Source organism: Cupressus sempervirens, chromosome 6, assembly GCF_028749045.1.
Source record: "Cupressus sempervirens isolate cs-2001-9-10 chromosome 6, ASM2874904v1, whole genome shotgun sequence".
In the NCBI taxonomy this organism is placed as follows: Eukaryota; Viridiplantae; Streptophyta; class Pinopsida; order Cupressales; family Cupressaceae; genus Cupressus; species Cupressus sempervirens.
The window spans coordinates 676,100,728-676,115,831 of NC_143123.1; positions in this window are offsets into that span (position 1 = coordinate 676,100,728).

Consider the following 15,104-nt stretch of genomic DNA (forward strand, 5'->3'; position numbering starts at 1 on the left):
ATAGTTGTTATATCCTTTAGAACATTTTCATAAAACTATCCATCCATTTATCTGTTACACCTTGCACTTTCTCCTTAGGAAAACTATCATTTCATGCTACCTACCACACGTCTCAATAAGAATAAATGGAAGAAGAAGGACATGGATCCTACTCTTAGCAGTAGTTCAGCTAGTGCACAATCATATCCCATAGTCTCCTTAATACCACATGATCCACCACCACAAATCCCAGAAGAATTAGGTCTTGCACTAGACATAGATGCTTTCATGAATCAACTTGGTGACACAACCATTGTTAATGCTATCATAGATCAAAATAGAGAGACCATGGAAAATTTCTTAAGGGATAATGTCAATGCCTTTGATTTTGGGAGACCACCAATTGTTAACTTTGCAGATTATGCACATCCTTTTTTTGGATGGCAACCATCACCTGTAAGGCCATTTGCCCCTCATGATCCCTCCTTTTATCAAGCAGTGGATACCAATCAACACAAATAGAGCTTGCGAATCCAAATATCCCTTCAACCCAAATCAATGCCCCTATCCCTCAAAATAATCAACCCATCATCACTTAACCCTTAATCCACACCACATCCCAAACAACCACAACTATATCATCTGCACCTGCTTCTACCACCCTTATCTTAGTTTCGTAATGCATTCCCTTCTCACCTAGTAGTATTGCATCTTCTCTTCCTCCATAAGGCACATCCAATCTATTCACCAGTGCCACAAACATCCAATCCACATCCCAATACACTACATGAATGTCTTCATTCAAGTCAAGCACTTCATCTTCCATCCCGCCCAACATCACTATCAACCCATTTATCACTAGTCATAGTACCGCTGCTTCATTTCCACTTGGACCTTGAAGTTTAGGGAAAGCACAAGGGTCTACCACAAGTATTCCCTTTAGTACTGCATCCATACTTATGTTCCAACGACATTCATCCCTTTTGCCTCAAGTCTATTCGTTACCACCCATCACCAACTACTTTTCTATGCCACCCTTAGGGAGTAGCCAAAACATCCCATAGTCACAACAACCAACTGTAAGCACCATTCCCTTCACTAACTATTTAGGACCTATTAACACCCAGTTGTTGTTGCAAGTAGGATCACAACCAACATATATTGGGTAGGTTATACACTCTTAGAGCATGGCATGTGTACTACCTACACTACCACCCTTTCGGCCAAAATCATCACACCAACAATATGTCCAGGCACCTATCTAGAGTTATTTATCTGGACATCAATCCCATACCTATATATCCCAACCGCAATTCCCACACCAATAGTCTACCTGGTAGATGTAGCAATATACCCAACTTCCATTCCAACAACCCATAAAATCTGTCCCAACAGTCCCACAACCCATATTCTAACCATGACCATGTGGAAGCCAAGGTTTTCCATCTCAACCTATAGTATCCACTGCATACCTCTCCACACTAGTCAATTCTAAGTGGGAAGAGATGAAAAGTTCCCTAAAAGCACTTAAGGATGGAACTGAGTCCAAAACCTTCAAATTTGAAAATGATTGTCCATATCCATTTGACAAGACTATAACAATGACACCCTTCCCTAAACACTTTGAAATCCCAAAATTTGATAAATTTAGGGGGAAAGGTGATTTGGTCACACATGTTAAAGAGTTTTATATGCACTACTAGGAGATAGCTTACAATGCCATATTCCTCATGCGTCTTTTCCCAAAAATTCTAGGAGGCCCTACTCTTGAATGGTTCTTTCGCATACCCCAGGGCACAATTAAATTTTTTGTTGATCTCTTGGAAGCCTTTGTGCCCTAGTATGCTCATTTAGTTGAGACTGAGTTATTTGTAGTGGATATAATTTATACCAAACAAAAAGGAGGGGAAAACCTCAAATATTATCTACAATGGTCGCAAACTCTTACCACTCATATTTCCTACACCATACTTGAATTCCATCTTGTCAAGATGTTCATTAACAATGCACATCCTAGTCTTTCCCACCACATAGTTATGAACTGCTTGCAAACATATAAAGACATCAAGGAAAAGGGAATTAGCCTCAAGCAAGGTCTCATTAAGGATGGTGTCATCAAAACTTACAAGGAAAACACCCAAGACCGAGGATAATATAATGATAAACCCCACTACTAGAATAAAAACAAGAACACAGTCATCAATGGTGCCACTGATACATGAAGTGTTCATGTGGTGGGAGTTGTTCCCAATGCACCTATTGCTTCTTATCAAAAAATGCCACAACTCCAACAGTTTTCTTATCAACAAAATGTGTTCCAACAACCACACCAATAGTTTCCATTACAATACAATCAACTCAATGCACAATCATCAAATCCTCGTAATCAGACTAATGCCATTAATCTCATTGTTGGGTTAAGGCCACGTGTCTAGAGGAAAACTTGAGTATACACCCCTTTGGGTGAACCCCTTGATGTTATTTTTGAGAAATTGCCCAAAGATAACCTTATTTGACATCCATAGATGCAACCATTAGAGCACAATCAGTCTATGGCACCCTAGTATAAGGAGAATTAGTTCTGTGAATTCCATCATGTCAAGGGACATGCCACCCTTAAATGTATGCAACTCAAAGACTACGTGCAAGATCTTATCGATCAAAAGGAGATCACAGTGGGGGCACAAGCCTCACCAAATGTAAGTTTATTGATATATCAAAATGTATTTCCTCCACATAACAAGGGCAAAGCCCTTGCAAACAACCCCGTCACCATCAAACCAAACAATGCTCTAACACAACAAGGTGATAACTGTAATAAATCACAAGACTATACTCCGACCTATCTAGACTATGGAAATTTGATCGATTGCATATCTTAGGAAGAACCTTCTATACATGTCATCAATATCAAAGACCCAGATACCCAATGTACGATCACAACTAGAAGAGCTCGACTCAACATAGCTGGACCATCTATACCTACCCCATCTCGACCATCTCCATTGGGACCATCCCCATCAGGACCATAGTATAACATCTTAGAACACCTTGGAAATATGCCAGCTCAAATATCCATTTTAGATCTCTTTTGCACAAGCCCACTTTATCAAGAGATCCTTGATAGTGTTCTTCTTGAGTCACGCATCCCTACTGATATCAAAAACCTAGAATTTCATAATCTAGTAGGCCATCTATCTGCTTCATGTGCCTTATCTTTTAAAACTTTTGACATCCCTGCTATTGAGCCAGATCATATACTTCCACTTCACATAGCCATCATGGTTTTCAACTTTGTTGTCAAAAGGGCCATGATAGATAATGGATTGACCTTAAATCTTTGTACTTTAAAATTCATCAAACAAGTAGGGTACACTGAGGTAGATATTATAAATGAGGTCATCACTATAAAATCCTACGACAACTTGTAACGAACCACTGAAGGGACTATCTTGCTACCTGTTAGAGTTGGCCCAACCACTGAAGAAATAATATGTCATGTAGTTGATCTTAACCTTCCATATAAAATCCTTCTTGATCGACCATGGATTCATGCTATGAAGGTCGTTCCCTCTACATATCACCAATGCATCAAATTTCTATATAATGGCACTAAGATAACTATCCACACTAATCATGAACCCTTTTCTTATTACAATGCAGTAGATGCCTTGTATGCTAATCATTGTCCTTGAATTGAGATTAGCAATACCATGGCTAGCTTCTTTGGCACTTGCCATGATCCAGATACCATCTCAGCCTCCACTCTTTCCATGATTAAGATCAACTACTAAGGTTGTGGGAATATAGTCTTTCAACGACTTTTTTTGTCGATGCTTTACCATTGGACCCACATACTAGAGGGTGCCCAATCTATCAAGGGCCAAAACTAGGCACCACTCCCCAACTCACAACACTTGGGCACACCACATTTTGGTTCAAATGAGATTCTTGATGGCGAGGAAAAAACTCTTGATATTAGCACATGGCATGATCCACCTCCAAAAAGTGAAGAGCTTCTTGATCACTTTAAACAAAAATACCCACGGTCACATCACATTGCTACCAAGCAATGAGATTATCAAGGAAGTGGTTTAGGCCATGAAGATTCAAACATTAAAAATCATGGTGTAGCCTACAAAAAGAAAAAAAAGAAAGGCTTAGGCTATGGACTCCCCGCAATAGGGGGCACCAATAAGGATGGTCATGCCTTTTCAAAAATCCAAAACAATCTTGTTGAGGTTGAAGACATTCCTGAGGAAGTAGAAAAGAAAGCATGTGATGATATCTTCCTTAATGAGCTTATCTTAGGAGCCTCTATGCTCTGCCAACTATCCCTCAATCTTATAGATCTACCACTTGTTCACCCCAAACTCATTGATTAGGACCAATCAAGTGTAGACAAATACTCCATGGAGCATGCACTCCTTAGATTCATGGGAGCAAAAACACCACATAAACAACCACTACCACAATCAGTATATGTCTACAAGTTGGATCCAAAGGGTTACTTTAGGGAGAAGGGAATCTTCGGTTGCAAAAATGAACATAGAAAAGAAAACAAAAGGAAAAAAAGCACCATCAGATCATCAAAAAAATGAAGAACACCATCAGATCATCGAAAAAATGAAAAGCAAATAAAGGATGTATCCAATGGTAAAGTCCTTTCTAAGACACCCGAGGATGGAGATTTCATCCTTCCCCCACAAGATCACAAACCTGTAGTGTCATCAATCCTAACAGAGGAAACAAGACCAATCAATATCAATCCAATAGAGACACTGAGGATCATACACATTGCAACATCTTTATCACCTGAGTAGGCAAAACTTCTCATAGAGGTCCTTTGGGAAAATATTGGTTGATTTGCATGGTCCTACCATGACATACTAGGGCTAGATCCTAAGTTAATGGCGCACAATCTGGCAATAGATCCAAAGGCTAAACTAGTCAAACAAAAACTCCAAAAGATGCATCCCAAAGTTGCTTCATTAGTTAAAGTGGAGTTAGAAAAACTACTAGATGTGAAGATAATTTTTCCAATAGACTATTCAAATTGGATCTCTAACATGGTACCTGTCACCAAACCCTATGGTGATATCAAGATTTACATAGACTTCAGAGACCTCAACAAAGCTTGTCCAAAGGATGATTTCCCATTACCAAATATACACATGATTGTTGAGCTCACCACAAGCCATGAGCTTTTATCTCTTATGGATGGTTTCTTTGGGTACAATTAGATCCAGATAGTAGATGTAGACTAGCATAAGATGGCATTTACCACCTCTTGGGGAACCTTTTGGTATAACATGATGCCTTGGGCTAAAGAGTGCAGGGGCAACCTATTAGCGAGCTATGACAGTCATTTTCCATGATCTCATCCATAAAACTCTAGAGGATTATGTGGATGACATTTTAGTCAAGTCTCTTAATGCCATTGATCACCTATCTCACCTTAAGGAAGTGTTTTTTTAGGGTTAAACCACAAACAAAAATAACAATTACATGCAAATATAAATAATATCAGAAAATAATAGATCACACAAAAAAGAACACAAGACACCAAGATTTAACGTGATTCACCCAATCCCTAGGCTATGTCCACCAAACAACAAGTTTGATATTATTGTTATCTAGTGATTACAACCTAATTATAATCCATAATCCCTTATAGCTCAATACCACCATAAGAACCAATTTTCACATCACAATGCCTAAACAATCCCTAACCCTAAGCCCTTTTATACAAGTATTTTTACTACTTTAGGGTTATAATTAATAATTACATGTCGGCCCAAAATTTTGATAAAATAGGGCCAATTTTTTTTTCAAAGAATTTATGATGTATAGTACTTTCCTTATCAGTCACCACAAACTAACAATCTCCCACTTGGGGACTAATCAAACCCCACACTAGACAACAATCTCCCACTTGGAGATTGATCCTGTAGCAATACTACTACCACATGGGGCTCTCACTGGATCAAACCACCGTAGATGTTGCTATTCTTTTATTCCTATTTAGTCTAGAAGACCAACCAAAGCTGAAGAGGAATTCAACTTCTCCCTTATCACTACCTTTGTAAACATATCTGCTAGATTGTCATCTATATGTATCTTGTCTAGCTTTAACTATCCATCCTCCAAAAGTGACTGAATCAAATGGTACCACAACTATATGTGTCTGGTCTCTGAATGCAGAGCTAAATTCTTTGCAAGATGAATGACACTCTAGTTATCTATAAGAAAATAATTATCCCTCTAAGGGTGTCCTAATTCTTTCAAGAAGAATTGAAGCCATATCATCTCCTTGGTTGCCTCTATAGCAGCAACATACTCCGCCTCTATAGTGGATAAAACATTAACCTTTTGTAACCTAGAAATGCAGCTTACGACTACCCCACCAACAATAAAGACATAACCTATAGTACTATACTTGGTATCAATATCCCTTGCCAAATCTGAGTCAACATAGCCTTGTAAGTCAATAGTAGAGCCCCCAAAGTGTAAACACTTACTGGATGTTCCTCTCAAATATTTGAGAATCCATTTGACTACATTCCAATGCTCAATTCCTCGATGACTCATATACTTACTAACGACTCCCACTGCATGTGCAATATCTAGCCTTGTACATACCATAGCATACATCAAGCTTCCTACAACTGAAGCATAGGGTGCCTTTGACATCTTCTCCTGCTCTTCTTGTGTCTTGGGACACGTCTCCTTAGTCAACTTCAAATGACTAGGTAAAGGTGTGCTAACAACTTTAGCATTCTCCATAGAGAAATGTTGGAACACCTTCTCAACATAATCAACCTAAGATAGTGTCAATTTCATGTTCTTCCTAGCTCTGCAAATCTTCATACCAAGGATTTGTTTTCCTACCCCCAAATCCTTCATAGCAAAGACATGTACTAATTGGCATTTTAGCACCTTAATGTGATCCATGTTACACCCAACTACAAGCATATCATCAACATATAGACATAAAATAATTTAGTTGTCATCATCCAACCTCTTAAAATAAACACAATGATCTAAATGACACCTGCTATATCCATGCTCATGCATAAAACTATCAAATTTTATATACCATTGCCGAGGTGCTTGCTTCAAGCCATATAAACTTTTCTTCAATATGTAAACCAAGTTCTCCTTACCTTTGACTTTAAATCCCTGTGGCTGAGCCATATATCTCTTCATCCAAATCACCATGAAGGAAGGTTGTTTTAACATCAAGATGCTCCAAATGCAAATCTTCAGTAGCCACAATACTTACAACAGTATGGATAGAAGTCATTTTAACAACAAGAGAGAATATCTCATCAAAATCAATGCCTTTTTTCTATGCAAATCCTTTTACAACTAACCTAGCTTTAAATCTTGTCTTACCACCATCCTCTTCATTTAACCTGTAAACCCACTTATTCTATAAAGCCCTTTTACCTATAGGCACCTTGCATAAATCCCATGTCTTATTTTTCAGCAAAGAGTCCATTTCATCTTTCATTATAGACTCCCATTGAATCTTAGTATCCATCTGCATAACTTCATCATAACATTCAAGTTCACTAGCATTTGTTAGTAAAATAGAATACAAAGAGGGAGAAAATCTTTTTGGAGGTCTAATTTGCCTAGTTGACCATCTAACATTCACTGGTGTGTGTGGTATATGTTTTTGTGGTTGTTGCAAATCATGAGGAATGGCTGGAACATCATCTTTTGGAGTATCATCAAGCACTACATAATCATCTTCTTTCTTCTCATGTTGCTGCAATAGATCTTTGTACAACACTTTTTCATTGAATATGACATCCCTGTTTCTTACAATTTTATGATTTTCAAAATCCCAAAGCCTATAGTCAAATTCATTATTGACATATCCAAAAAATACACATTTCTTTGACTTAGCTTCTAGCTTGGTTTTATTTTCAAAATCTATATGAGTAAATGCTTCACAACCGAAGGTTTTGAGAAAAGAATAACTCACCTTCTTACTAGTCCATGCTTCCTCTAGAATACTATAGCCCAAAGGAGTAGAGGGACTTCTATTAATCAAATATACAACAATATTGATAGCCTCCACCCACATGTGTAAGGGCAACCTAGCATGCAACCTCATGCTCCTTGCATGCTCCATTGTTCATGCGTTCAACCACTCCATTTTCCTGTGGAGCACTTGGAAAAGTTTTCTGTCTATGAATAGCATTAGTCGAACAATAATCTTCATATTCATGACTACAATATTCACCACCATTATCAGATCTAAGATATTTTAATTTCATACCAGTCTCATTTACAACCAAGCATTTCCATTTCTTGAAACTTTGAAATACATCAAATTTTTGTCTAAGGAAATAAACCCATGCTTTTCTAGTTGCATCATCAATAAAGGTAACATTATAATCAGAGACACAAAAGGAAGATACCTGAGCTAATCCCCATACATCTGTATGCACAAGCTCTAATTTCTCCCTTTTATTTTCCTTCCTAGTCTTCACAAAACTCACTCTCTTTTATTTTCCATACACACAACTTTCATAAAAATCCATATTAACACATTTCAGACCTAGTAAAACTTTCTTTGAATGAAGTAATTTCATACCTTTCTCACTCATGTGCCCAAGTCTTTTGTGCCATAGTGTTGTATTATAATCTATAGTAGCTATTTGTTCTCCCTGCTCAATTGCAACAATTGTTCCTAAACATTCATTTTTCTTTGAAACAATTAAAATAGAAGGAACAATATGACCTATACAAAGATATAAGGTGCCTACTTTTACACCTTTTGCTACTACAAGGGAACCTTTTGAAACCTTCCAATTTTTATCATTTAAATTAACTACACAACCCTCATCACCGAGTTGCCCTACTAAAATTAAATTCCTACTCAACCTTGCAACATGTCTTACCTCATGTAGTAGCCAATGATTCCCATTCTACAACTTAATCTTAACTTTTCCCTTTCCAACAATCTAACATGGTTCATTATGCCCCAAATAAAAAAATCCAAAATCCCTTTGGAAATAATCAATGAAATAACCTTTATGAGGTGTAGCATGAAATGAAGCACCATAATCTAAAACCCATGAATAGTCAACACTTTCTAAAGACAGAAGCAAAGCATCCTCTTCGGATTTGTTACTTACCGCATTTTCCTCCTTATCTCCATCTGGTTTATCTCCTTCATTTTTTTTTCGAGTCCAACAATCTTTCTTTTTATGCCTTGGTTTCCCACAGTACCAACATTCGTTCGGCCCTCTCAATTGAGAACTCCTCCCCTTTGACTTTCCTCTTGATTTCTCACGATTTTTGCAATTACTTCCTCTCTTAGTCATTCTACCTTGACCTTGACCCTGTGCATTCAAAGCACTTCCTGATGTAGATCCACTTGAGGATTTCTTACGAGTTTCCTTACTCAAAATAACACCAATCACATCATCATATTTTAAGGTATTAGATCCAGGAACAAAATTACTCACATCCATTACTAAGCCATTCCAACTTTTAGGCAAAGAACACAAAATCAAGAGAGCCCTAATTTCTTCATCAAAATTGATACCCATAGAAGATGACTGACTAGTAATACTATTAAAATCATTTAAATGATTTGCAATAGATCCACCTTCTGTCATTTTCATATTAAATAAATGCTACATGAGAAATACCTTGTTTGAAGCAGAGGGCTTTTCATATAGTTTTGCTAGGGTTTGCATCGACCCTTCTGTTGTCTTCGCTTTTGTAATATTAAATGCCACTGATGGTGCCAGGTATAATCGAATGCTTCCAAGTGTCTTTTTGTCCAAAATATCCCAGTCATCATTTGACATAGATCCCTGATTCTTGGTTTTGCCTTCCAATGGCTTCCACAAATCCTTCTGTTAAAGATAGTCTTCCATAGCTGAAAGTTCTGCCCATTAAACTTGTCAACCCTCAACTTACCCTCATCTGCCATCACTCCCACTCAACTATGAGACTTTCTTGTAAAGGATAACTGAAAGAACAACTAGGCTTTGATACCACTTCTTAGGATTAAACCACAAATAGAAATAACAATTACATGCAAATATAAAGAATATTAGGAAAATAAAAGATCACACAAAAAAGAACACAAGACACCAAGATTTAACGTGGTTCACCCAATCCCTAGGCTATGTCCACCAAACAACAAGTTCGATATTATTATGATCCAGTAATTACAACCTGATTATAATCTGTAATTTCGTATAGCTCAATACCACCGCAAGAACCAATTTTTGCATGACACCACTTAAACAATCCCTAACCCCAAGCCCTTTTATACAAGTATTTTTACCACTTTAGGATTATAATTAATAATTAAATGTCAGCCCAAAATCTCGATAAAATAGGGCCCAAATTTATTTTTCAAAGAATTTATGAAGTATGTATAGTACTTTCCTGGTCAGGCACCAGAATTTATGAAGTATGTATAGTACTTTCCTGATCGGCTGGCTATGTATTGTTTGATGCCCAACCCCAAGAAATGTATCTTTGGTGTCACATTTGGAAAGCTCCTAGGGTTCATTGTGTCACGATGTGAAATTGAGATCAACCCTAAAAAAGTTAAGGTCGTCATGGATATGTCTCCTCCCAAGACACTCAAATAACTTTACTCTATCCAAGGAAAGTTGCAATTAGTCAGAAGATTTATCTCACAACTAGAAAATAAGTGTCAACCATTTACACACTTACTCAAAAAGGACCAAAATTTTAGATGGGATCCTATTTGCTGGCACAACTTTGAACTGATCAAGCAACACTTGGCTAATCTAGCTATCTTGGTTCTGCTAGTTGTAGGAGACACACTCATATTATACATCACAACTACCCCAAAAACACTAGGTACTCTTCTAGCACAACTTGATAACAAAAGAAAAGAGAGGGCTATTTACTATAGCAGTCATACTCTAGTCAAGTACGAGTTCAATTACACACCAATGGAAAAGGCTTGCTTAGCTAGGGTCTTTTCCACTCAGAAGCTTTGTCATTATATGTTAAGCCACACTATGCAACTAATATCCAAAAATTGATCCATTAAAATATATGTTGTCATGCACAATACTCACAAGGTGTCTAGCCAAATGGGTCATGCTTCTCAGCAAATTGAACATGCAATATGTCAACAAAAAAGCTAGTAAAGGTCAATCTATAAAAGATCATTTGTTTAATGTGCCTGTGGTTACTAATCGCCCTCTCATTATGGAGTTTCCAAATGAACATCTCTACCTTATAGAGGAACAACCATCCTAGAAATTATACTTTGATGGATCTTACACATCCCATGGTTCCAGAGCTGACATACAATTGGTCACCCCTAAAGGTGATTACATTCCTAAATCTTTTAAACTCCAGTTTCAATGTACCAACAACATCTCAAAGTATGAAGCCTTTATTATGGGGCTCCAAATAGTAGTTAAATAGAACACCACAGAGCTATAGGTCTTCAGTGATTCACAACTTATTATCAAGCAAGTCTTGGATGAATATCAAATATGGATGATAAGCTTTAGCCTTACAAAGAATTGATAGATTAGTTGAAACTTCACTCAAATTTAATTCATACAAATACCTAGATTACAAAACAAAGCTATAAATGGAATGGCTACTATTGGTTCCCTTTTGGAGATCCCATAGGAGGCTACAGAGTATGAATTCTTAGTTTAGCAGCTACACAAGCTTGTGTATGAGAATGTTGAATCAATGAGGGTATGCATTTGGTTGGTCCCCAATCCCCATGGTACTGCAAAATTCATGCTTACCTACTAAATGGTATCATATCTCCCCATCTCACACAAACCCAATGCCAGAGCCTTATTCATAGAGCATCTCATTACACTATCATAGCTAACACCCTATATCATCATGGTTATCACAAAACTCTCTCTTGATGTTTAGACCAAATGAGGTTGTAATAGCTCTCAAAGAGGTACATGCCAAACTTCGTGGTTCTCACATGAGTGGTATAGTCCTAGATAAGTAGATACTTAGGGTTGGATATTATTGGCCTACTCTATAGCATGATGAATGTGACTTTGTCAAAAGATATCCACCTTATTAGCAACATGCCAATCTAATCTGAGCCCCAACTTAAGATCTTCAACCTATTTCACTGCAATGGCCATTTACATGTTGGGGGTTTGACCTTGTTGCTGTTATAACACCTCTCTTTAGATGGACACAAGTGGATAATCACTATAACTAATTATTTCACTAAGTGGGTAGAAGTAGTCCCACTCATCACTGCCATAGGAGTTCAAGTTTCCAAATTCATTTTGTATCACATTTTTTGCCACTTTGGCATCCCAGCTATCATTTTCACAGACCATGGAGGTAACTTTGAAAACCTCAACATGGAAGAGTTGTGCACCTCCCTCCACATTCACCACCATTTTCCAGCCCCTACTTTCTATGAGGTAACAGTCAGGTTGAGGTGACTAATAAAACCCTACTAAAGATCTTAAAGAAAGTTGTTAATGATTCTGGCTGTGATTGGCATTTTCAAATCAACCCTACCCTTTGGTCTTACCGCACCTCATTCTGTACATCCATAAGCACAACCCCATACTCCTAGGTCTATGGTGCCAAAGTAGTATTTCCTATTGAGGTTGAACTCCCATCCTTGCGCATTTCTTTGCGAGGGCAGATATCAAATGAGGATTACAAAGTAGCTAGACTCACCCAACTTGATCTACTTGATAGAAAAAGTCAACAGGTCTATAACCATCTCATGGTCTATCAAAATTGCCTAAAGTGAAACTTCAATAGGAAAGTCCATTAGCGCCAATTTTAAGTAAGTGATATGGTCCTTAAGGAAAACATGAATGTCTAAGCAAATTGAGAAAAGAGGGGCAAGTTTGAGCCCACATGGCTTGGTTCGTATTTTGTCACAACATCCTTTGGATCTAGAGCTTATTAGTTATCAACCCTTGAGGGTGAAACGCTTAATGATCCCACCAACATCATTCATGTCAAGAAGTTCTATGCCTAAATCCATTGGTGTATCTTACTAGTCTTGAAAAAGAACAAAAAAAATCAAAATATCCAAACAAGCAAAAAAGAGAAAATAGTAGAGAAAAATAAGCATCCAATGGTGAAAACTTGGCAATTCAAGCACCTTAGATAGGTACTTTGGTGAAAACCTAGCAAATAGGCATCATATGTACTTGGCCTTTTTATTATCTATTAGTGAACCACCAACTCACCTCCCATCACATCTCTCCCTACCTTAGCCACTCATCTCCCCATTTTTCCAAGGTGCTCCAAATTCCTATAATTATACTCTCATTGTTATTATCTTGTTCCCCAAATCTTGTAGTCTTTACAAGGAATTGTCAATTTTGGGACAATTGGCTCTTTCTTTTCTTCAAAATCCATCCGGATTAATTTTTGTATTCCTTTTTCAAGGAGTCTTGGTTTACGTTGGCTCTAGTTTAATGAGTTGCCAAGTGGTTTGGTTATACTATCTATCTGGTTATAATTCCCAAAAGTCCAACTATTCCAAAAATCCACAAAAAAAATCCAAAAACATTTATAAAATTTCAAAATCCAAAAAAATAATTCCTTCCAAAAAAGGAAAAAACTTCGTGTTATCTTCATTCCAATATTTATGAATATTTATCTTCCCAATGATCCAATATTTTCATGTTTATTTGGTATCTGCATATAATTGCTTCTCCTTTGGGATAGGTTTTGCATACCTCGACCAGGTTTATATGAAAATGTTGGTGAGGCCTCAAGCTGATGTTTTCCAAAGTGCTTTTTGAAGCTATAACACATCTTTTTTTTAATAAGTAACCATTTGAGATGAGGAAAAATCCAAATTAAAAAAATCCACTGCTATGTTTTATTTATTAAAATGCCCACTGCTTGCAAACTATCCAAACAAAAAAACACATGAACATTTGTTTACAGACACCTTCACACAAACATCGTAAAAAAAGGAAAAAAACACTACAAAATAAACAAAGATATGCTCATTAAGCACCCCGTCATGGAAGTGGGGCATTTGGGTTTCCTACAAAGGGCATTTGCTCTTGTGCAATCCTAGATGATGATGCTGCTGGAGTCATTCTCACACCTTCCTAGACTATATCCATTGTGATTGGGATGTTACCACACCTCAAGAGAGTGTTTATCTACTCCATAAACTATTTCTCAAAGTATGCCACTCCTCTCCTTTGCTCCAAAGGGACCTCCTGGTGATATAATATGATGTAATATGTTGCCTCTCACACCACTCTCATAGACTACTCCATGAAATCTTTCATTTCTTCCCATACTCTTTCTACCCGTGGAATAGTTTTGTGTAAAATCACGTTCTCTTTCATATCTATTTGCTAGCATTTTCATTAACTGTCTCTCATATTTCATTGTATTCACCTGATTCTGGTACCAAGTAATGTGTGTATTACTTGCATTCAACTACTCTTGTGACCTCTACGCTAAACTATTGGTCTGTACCATTGACTCCCTAAATACTTCTACTTGCGACTGCAACAACACCAATTCATTTTTACTTCTCTCCATAATAGCTCTCTCAGTTGCCAAAGATGCTTCCATAGTCTCCACTCTCGCTCACTCCACAATTAGCATCATCCCCAGGTGCTCAACTTCTATCCATGTGCCATCCTCTCACACTCTTTCAATCAGGCCTTGAAATAACTTCACGTCTTTCTCTGCTTGGTCAACCTATTATTTTTCCACTATAAGTGCTTTCTCCATCACCATGGCTGCATCATTTTCCACTTGTACTGTAGCATCAGATTTCAATGCTTGAAATGACTAAAATGCAGACAATATTGGGTCACCCTTTTGTTCCTCAGAGCTCTACATCATGTCCCCTAGACTGCTTTTTCCCTTCCTCCATAAGGCTATTGTTGGCCACATTGCGGATCTATGTTCGCCTTTCGGTAGAGTCTCTTCTACAGATGGCTGATCTTCTGCACCTTCTCCTTTAACAACACTCCTACACTTGGCAAGTTTGTCTCCTTCTCTTTTTCCCTTGACTTTGTTTGTTGCATCACACCTTCTACTAACAACCACAACAAGGTTTCCCTCCCTTCTTGTTGGTTCCACTTTACACCCTGCTTTTGCCCACT